This window comes from Petaurus breviceps, unplaced genomic scaffold (genome assembly GCF_028583685.1).
Source record: "Petaurus breviceps papuanus isolate PSGF00001 unplaced genomic scaffold, PetGlider_PUasm1.0 91133, whole genome shotgun sequence".
In the NCBI taxonomy this organism is placed as follows: domain Eukaryota; kingdom Metazoa; phylum Chordata; class Mammalia; order Diprotodontia; family Petauridae; genus Petaurus; species Petaurus breviceps.
Window position 1 is genome coordinate 78,870,484 of NW_027187419.1, and position 7,002 is coordinate 78,877,485.

General features: G+C 34.7%; 1 pseudogene; it reads right to left on the reverse strand.

The window, feature by feature from the left end:
* Window positions 1–642: 642 nt before the first annotated feature.
* Window positions 643–2,220, reverse strand: LOC138155147 (elongin-C pseudogene; annotated as a pseudogene).
* Window positions 2,221–7,002: the final 4,782 nt, after the last annotated feature.

Below are 7,002 nucleotides of genomic sequence, written 5' to 3' on the forward strand. Positions count from 1 at the left end.
GGCCCTAAGGCTGGATCTCATTGCTTCTAACTAAATATATTCACACACAAAAATTGGTTTGATTATTTTGACTAATAAACAGTTACATCAAGTTAAATTTTAGAAACACCCCAAAACTGGCTGTTTTGCTTTTCTTTTTCCCCAAGCATGACAATCAAATTGGTTCATATGTCTACACAGCCTTCTTGGTCCATTCTCTATTTCAATTCAATCTGACAGGCATTATGTTATTCTTCATTTGCAACTAAAGAAAAGTTCAAGATAGATGATCTGGGGGTAGCCAGGTAGCACCAGCTCCAGTGTCGGGATGACCTGGGGATCAAATCCCAGGCTCAGACCCTTAGCACCCACCCAGAAACACCTGGTTGTGTAACCTTGAGCAATTGCTTAAAAAAAAGATAGATGATCTGTCTTAAGAACTTTTTAATATATTTGTTTAAAATAGTGTTATTAATATGAACTAAATATTATTAATTATTAGTGTTATTTTCCTATGAAAATCTCTAAAACAAGTAGGGGATATTCTTCATTAAACTTATGTTACTTAGACTGCTAGATTCTGTACTAGTATTCTGATAATGGCAAATAATAATTATCAACAAATACATGTCTTAATATTTTTATCATAAATTATTTCACTTATCAATCTAGGAAGTTCAAAGCCATCCTAAATTTCAGTGTCATTTCAGGTACAATTGGGAATTTAGGAATCTTCATAAAGCTGTTCATGTAGTAAAACTTGAAAGTAAAATATATGCATGATTTCAATAGCATATGTGATGGAATTTCTCTAAAATCAACTTTATTGGTTTCATTTGCAGCCAACTGCCTTGGGCCAGTTAACATGGCTTTTATTATTTCTGATATTAAAGCTTGTTCTCTTTTTACAAGAAAGTCATGACAATCAGAGGTCACGAATAAATATCTGGGGATACAAAGATAAAAATGAAAATGTTATTTTCCTCAAGAAGGTTGACTTCTACTGGAAGGAAATAGTGATTCTACAAATAAGTAAATACAAAATTAAAACAACAATGTTTTAATGAAGGAGGAGAGTATTATGAACTAAGTGGATCAGAAATGACCTAAGGAAATGATATTTGGACTGAGCCTTGAAAGATGCTAGGCTTTCCAAAAGATAAGAATGTGCCAGGCCTGGGAGGGAGGGGGCAGTCAGTGAAAAGGCAGAATTTGGAATGACACATATGGGGAACATAAAACAGGCCATCTAGGCTGCAACATAGTATGCATGAAAAGGAATGAAATTAAATTATTCTAGAAAGATAATCTAGAGTTGGATTATGTAGGGAAGTGATATAGAGTCATTTGTATTTTATTTTATAAGGATTAGGAAGCCACAAGAGTTTCTAAAGCAGGGACGTGACATCATCAGGTCTGTGCCTCAAGGATGCTTTGGAAAGGGTCAGGGCAAATAATCAATAGGCTTTTATAACAGTGATGGGTGGTGAGGATGAGAGTGAGAAACTAGTGTAATGTGAATGAGTTGAGGGAAGCCCATGGAGATAGCTGGCAACTATTATATGTGGGATGAAGGAAAATGAACAATTAAGGATAACTTAAGGTTGCCAACCTTGGTCACTTGAAAGTTTACCCTCTATAGAAATAAGGAGGTTAAGAACAGAGGTGAGTTTTGAGTATACTATGGGGTTACCATGATATGTTTTAAGTGACTCTAAAGCTTACATCATGAGAATATGAGCAGTATATGAATTTGGCATAATTTATGTTGCTCGTTTTGTGGAATTGTATCTTCCTTGAACTCTCAGAGTTTGCTAGCTCACCATGGTAACAATAACATTCTACGTTTAAAAAAAAATAAAAACAACTATATTCAGATAACACAAAAGAACAAAGATTATTGAGTTCATTGACCAAGGTCGCCTTTTCTTTTTTTCCTTTTCTTTCTTTCTTTCTTTTTTCTTTGTATGCTATCCTCAGGAACACATTCATTAGCAGATAAAAATGTAGCTCTTCCCTGCAACATCATTGAGCTGCTCTTCTATCTCTTTCTTCCCTTCCATTGCCAAAATCTAAATGGAAGAGATTCACTATTTCCCTGTCACCCCTACCATGTCACCTTAAAGTCTGGGTCTATTCATATCACTCCATTGAGTTTTTTCTGCCACCAATTTATAGTCATAGAGAGGGTTTGTTTGTTTGTTTGTTTTTTGGTCTAGAGAGGTCAACCTACTTGTCCATGACCACCCAGCTAGAATATATTCAAGGAAGACCCCAAAACTTAGTATCCCTGATTTCAAGGCTGTCTCTCAGTTTGCTATGCCATGCTGGTCCTTTTTAAGAAACATAGCTGGTGCCAATCTTTGTCTCCCTTCAATATTTTCCATGTGTTGAGTATCCACAGTAGCTGAATTGAAAATGGAAAAATAAATTGATAGGCTAAACCATTTCTGAAGCCATTACAATTTTTAAATGATAATTGCTAGGATGGTTTCAAGATGTTGCCGTCCATTATAGTTTTCTAATCCTTCCAAAGTCTTTGGCAATATTATTCATTCCTATCAGGAAATAAGCATCAGTAATTGTAGACAATTAGAATTAATAACATGCTTAGTTCATAAATTTAAAACATTAATTAATAATAATAAATTAATTAAAAACTTGCTTTATGTTCATAAATAACAGTTGCTGCTGCTTCTTCATCTTCATCTTTGACTTTCTTTTAGTCTTTGTCTTCTTATTCTTCCATCTCTTCTTTTTTCTCCTCCTCCTCTTTTGAGGCAAGAGTTGCTTCTAAAACTGGCTACTGAAAGCAATAGAACTATAACCCACTATAAACAAGATAAGAATTTATATAGCACCTATTTGACACACACGGTGCTTAGTACTTTACAAATATCATTTAATCTTATAATTTAATAATAATTTACAAATATAATTTAACCTTAATAATCCTGTTGGGTAGGTGTTATTTTTATACCTATTTTATAGTTGAGGAAACTGAGGCATACAGAGGTTAAGTGACTTCCTCAGAATCAAACAGCTAGTAAGTGTCTAAGGCTGGACCTGAACTCAGGTCTTTCTGACTCCACACCCAAAGCTCTATCTACTGTTCCACCTAGCTATTTCCATGATCCAATGTGAAACTAGCATGTTCAACTCTAAAGCCTTTATCTCTGGTTGGAAAATGTGTTTCTAACATTCATTCATAGTACCCTTTTGCTCTAATTTAATGAAAAAATGTTTAAATAAAACTGAATATATATTTCCAATTACAATTAAGTGCTAGTGTTATAAGTCGCATGTTACATTGAATAGTCTAAGCAACTAAAAGTAATGAACTGGAAATTCTTTCTTAATTAGGATTATAATAGAGATATGGTAAAACTATGACCACTAGTGATACTTAAAAAGAATATTCTAATACAACTTTGGGGTGATGAAACTTACATTACTCATAAGGGTAGTTTCTCACTATATAACTGTCCTAGAAGACATTCATTTTTGCTAGAATGATAAAATAATGCTGGTAGTCTTCTCTACTCATTAAAGAAATAATTTCTGTTCTTTCATTGCCTGGCCATATTCATTGAGTTAGACTTCTCAAAATCATTTGTTTTCCATTTTAGTCAGAGTATTGGATCTGGATGTCTTTATGAAAAATTACTACTTATCTAGTCAATATTTTTTTCTTATGTGGCCCTCTGGGTGGAGATCTGCCCAGGACCTGCACCTTGAAACAGCCCGTTGAACTTTGGCTGAAATCAGAGGCTGTACTTGGCATATGAGTCATTCATCTCAGGCATCCCATAGCATGTGGGGATTGAGCAGTGACTGAGATTTTAATGTGTACCACAACTTGTGTCAAGAACCAGTGTAATAAAATTCAGGGAGAGAGGAGTAAGACACTTGTCTGAGGAACAGTGATAAGGGAGATAACAAGTGAACGAAACAGAATTCAAGGGGCCAGGAGCAAGCAATATGACTATGTAATATAATAAATTACACCTAGAGGGCAAATATGATGGATCTAATGCCAAGATCAAAATATGAAAGCAGTCACCCTTAAATAAGGAAGATCAAATGTGTCAAATACCTGAGGAAGCAATTTGTTTTGCTCAAATGCCTGGACTATCTGCCTCCTATTAAGAATGGGAGGACAAACATGCAGCCTGTCTATTCTACCTGTAGGACTAGAAGTGCTCCTAGAAATGCTAGCTTATCTCCTTATTCTTCCCAATGAGTAATACCTGTACAATTATCTGAGCCCAGAATTTTATTGGCATGGTTGACTCACGAAATGGCACCTCTAGGTTAGAGGACTCCATTCATCATCACATCTACACATCAGACATGAGCAGAGGGAGGAATATATCTGCTACCACAAAAGACCAAAAAATTGGAAATGTATATGTACTGGGAATGTAAATTTTAAAGATCTTCCCTGCCCCTGTGCTAACGTACACCTGGAGCCTGCGGTGGGAGGCTTGTTTTTCAGTAGATACTTCTTGATTGGCCAGTGAGTCAATAAGGTTGTTACATTCTCTGAGCCAGGAGAAGGCTATATAAGCCCTGATGTGTAGCTTTGTTTTGGGGCTCACTTTGAGAAGTGTTCTGTGATTTGATCATATGAGACTCTGGGAAGCCATTGGTTATTAAACTCCCCCCCCCCCCGGGCTTTGAAAAACCCAGACATTGATTTGGTATGGATGTAATGGTTGGACAGTTTTGGAAACCTGTCTACTTGATTTGTTTCTCTGTCTTGATAATTCTGTCTGTATACTCTGAAGTTCAGGTGCTGACCTTTTTTCTCCTGAGCTAGGTAAATGATAAATATTTGACTGATTAAAGTAAGCTTGTTAACCCATTTTGAGTTGCTTTCCTTTAACAAAGCAGATCCAAGAACCTGTGTTGGCAGACACCCTGGGGACGCTTGGGGTGCTTGCTGCTACAGTATATTGATCCATTAAAAATTGTCATTTTCCCAATCATCCTGTCAACACACCTCCTGATGCCCTCCTTGACTTGAAACCTCTATTCTGGCTGTAAACTTACCTGTTTTTGCCTTAACCTTGGATCTCAAGGTCCTAGAAGTTAGCCATATCCCATGAGCCTCTCTAACTCTGACTTATATTCAGACTTGGATTCTATTTTTTAAATCTATTCCTCTTTCCTTATGGAGGACATCATTCCTTCAGCCCCAGTTGCCAAATTATGCTCAAGGAACCCCTAATTTTCTTTTAAATGCATATAAATAAATGTATGTATGATGTATGTGTATATGTGTATGTGTGTTAAATTTTCTTACAGATGTGTCAAATGCTGCACTTAAAATTATTTTCCCTTTCTCCTTATATCTTGACCTCTTTGTTGAAGCAGGTATGTGTTTTCTGTGTCTGTCCTATTCCAGGGCAATCTGCCTCTCTGATTCTGCCATACCACTTACAACATTTGAACAGTGGGTTTAGACAGTTAGCTCTTACGGAAAACACTCATGAGAATCTCTAACTCAGTGCACTTACACTAGGAAATTTCCAAAATTTTCAGTAAGAAAAAAATGGAGACAGTATACAGTGCATAAAAAAAGAATGAATATTAAGCAGAAGATTAAAAACTCCTTTTTTAAATTAAACTTTTGTCTTTATATCACTTCAGTTTTAGGGAAGAAAACATCAAAAGGATTGAATTAATTGAATATGTAATTTCATTCAATCACATGAATTAGATTAATAAAGACATTTAGATATCTAATTTAAACCTATCATTACAGATGAAGACAATAAGGAATATATAGGGCAAGTAAATTATTTAAGGATACATTAGCAGCTACTAGCAAATCAAGAGTTTGAATGTAGGTCCTCTGCCTTCAAAAATAGTAATCATTGCCTTACATACTTGGTGCTTGTAAACAACAAATAACATAAAAAAGAAATAAAGCAGGAAAGGAAGGGAGAGAGGAAGAAAGGAGGGGGCGGAACACACTTGTTAAGTTTATAGTATGATCATGGCACTGTGCTAAGCACTGCATTCTTTACATCTTTTTTTCCCCTGGTTCTTTGAAGTCTCTGATCTTTTGTTCTTCCATATGAACTTTCTTATTATTTTCTAACACATTAAGATAATTTTTTTAGTAATTTAATTGGGATGGCATTGAATAAATAGATGGGTTAGATAAAATGGTAATTTTTATTATTTTTATTTTACCCATGAACAATAAATATTGCTTCAATTATTTAGATCTGACTTAAAAAGTGTTTTATGTTCATGTTCATATAATTCTTGTGTCTTTCTTGGCAGGTATATTTTCAGGTATTTTATACTGTCTAATTTATTTTAAATGGTCTAAAACAATATTAAATAATATTGCTGACACATAGTATAGTTTCCCTATTCTTCTCATTTGATTAAATCTATTTTAGCTTTAACTTTGTCTGAAGTCATGATTATTGCTCCTGGTTTTTAACATAATAAATTCTAATCCTGACCTTTATGTTACTTTTTGTGTATCTCTCATTTTTATAGTTTTTCCTGAATTATTGAATTCAATTTTTAATCTGCTATCAGTTTCCATTTTGTGGGTAAATTTATCCCATTCACATTCTAAGCTATAATTATTTGTCATATATTTTCCTTCTTCCTATTTTTCCTCACTTTTCATCTCACCCTATTCTGATCCCTCCTCACTTCTTTGCTTTACTTCTACCACTACTTTCCCCTTTTAGTCCTTAACCTACCCATCAAATTCCTCCCTTATCCTGTCCCCCACTTTGAAGACTTTTATACTCTTCTAGATATATGTTGTTCCTCTTTAACCCATTCCTAATGAAAGATTCCATCAGTACCTGCCCTTCCCCCACTAGCTCCTTTTGCATATTTTTTTCCTTTTATGCCTAATTTGTATGAGATAATTACTTCTTTTTATATCTCCCTATACAGTTTTATATTTTATGAATCACCTCATCATGCACAGCTCAGCCCAAATCTTTTTATCAAACTGCCCAAATAATGATGATAGTCATAAGA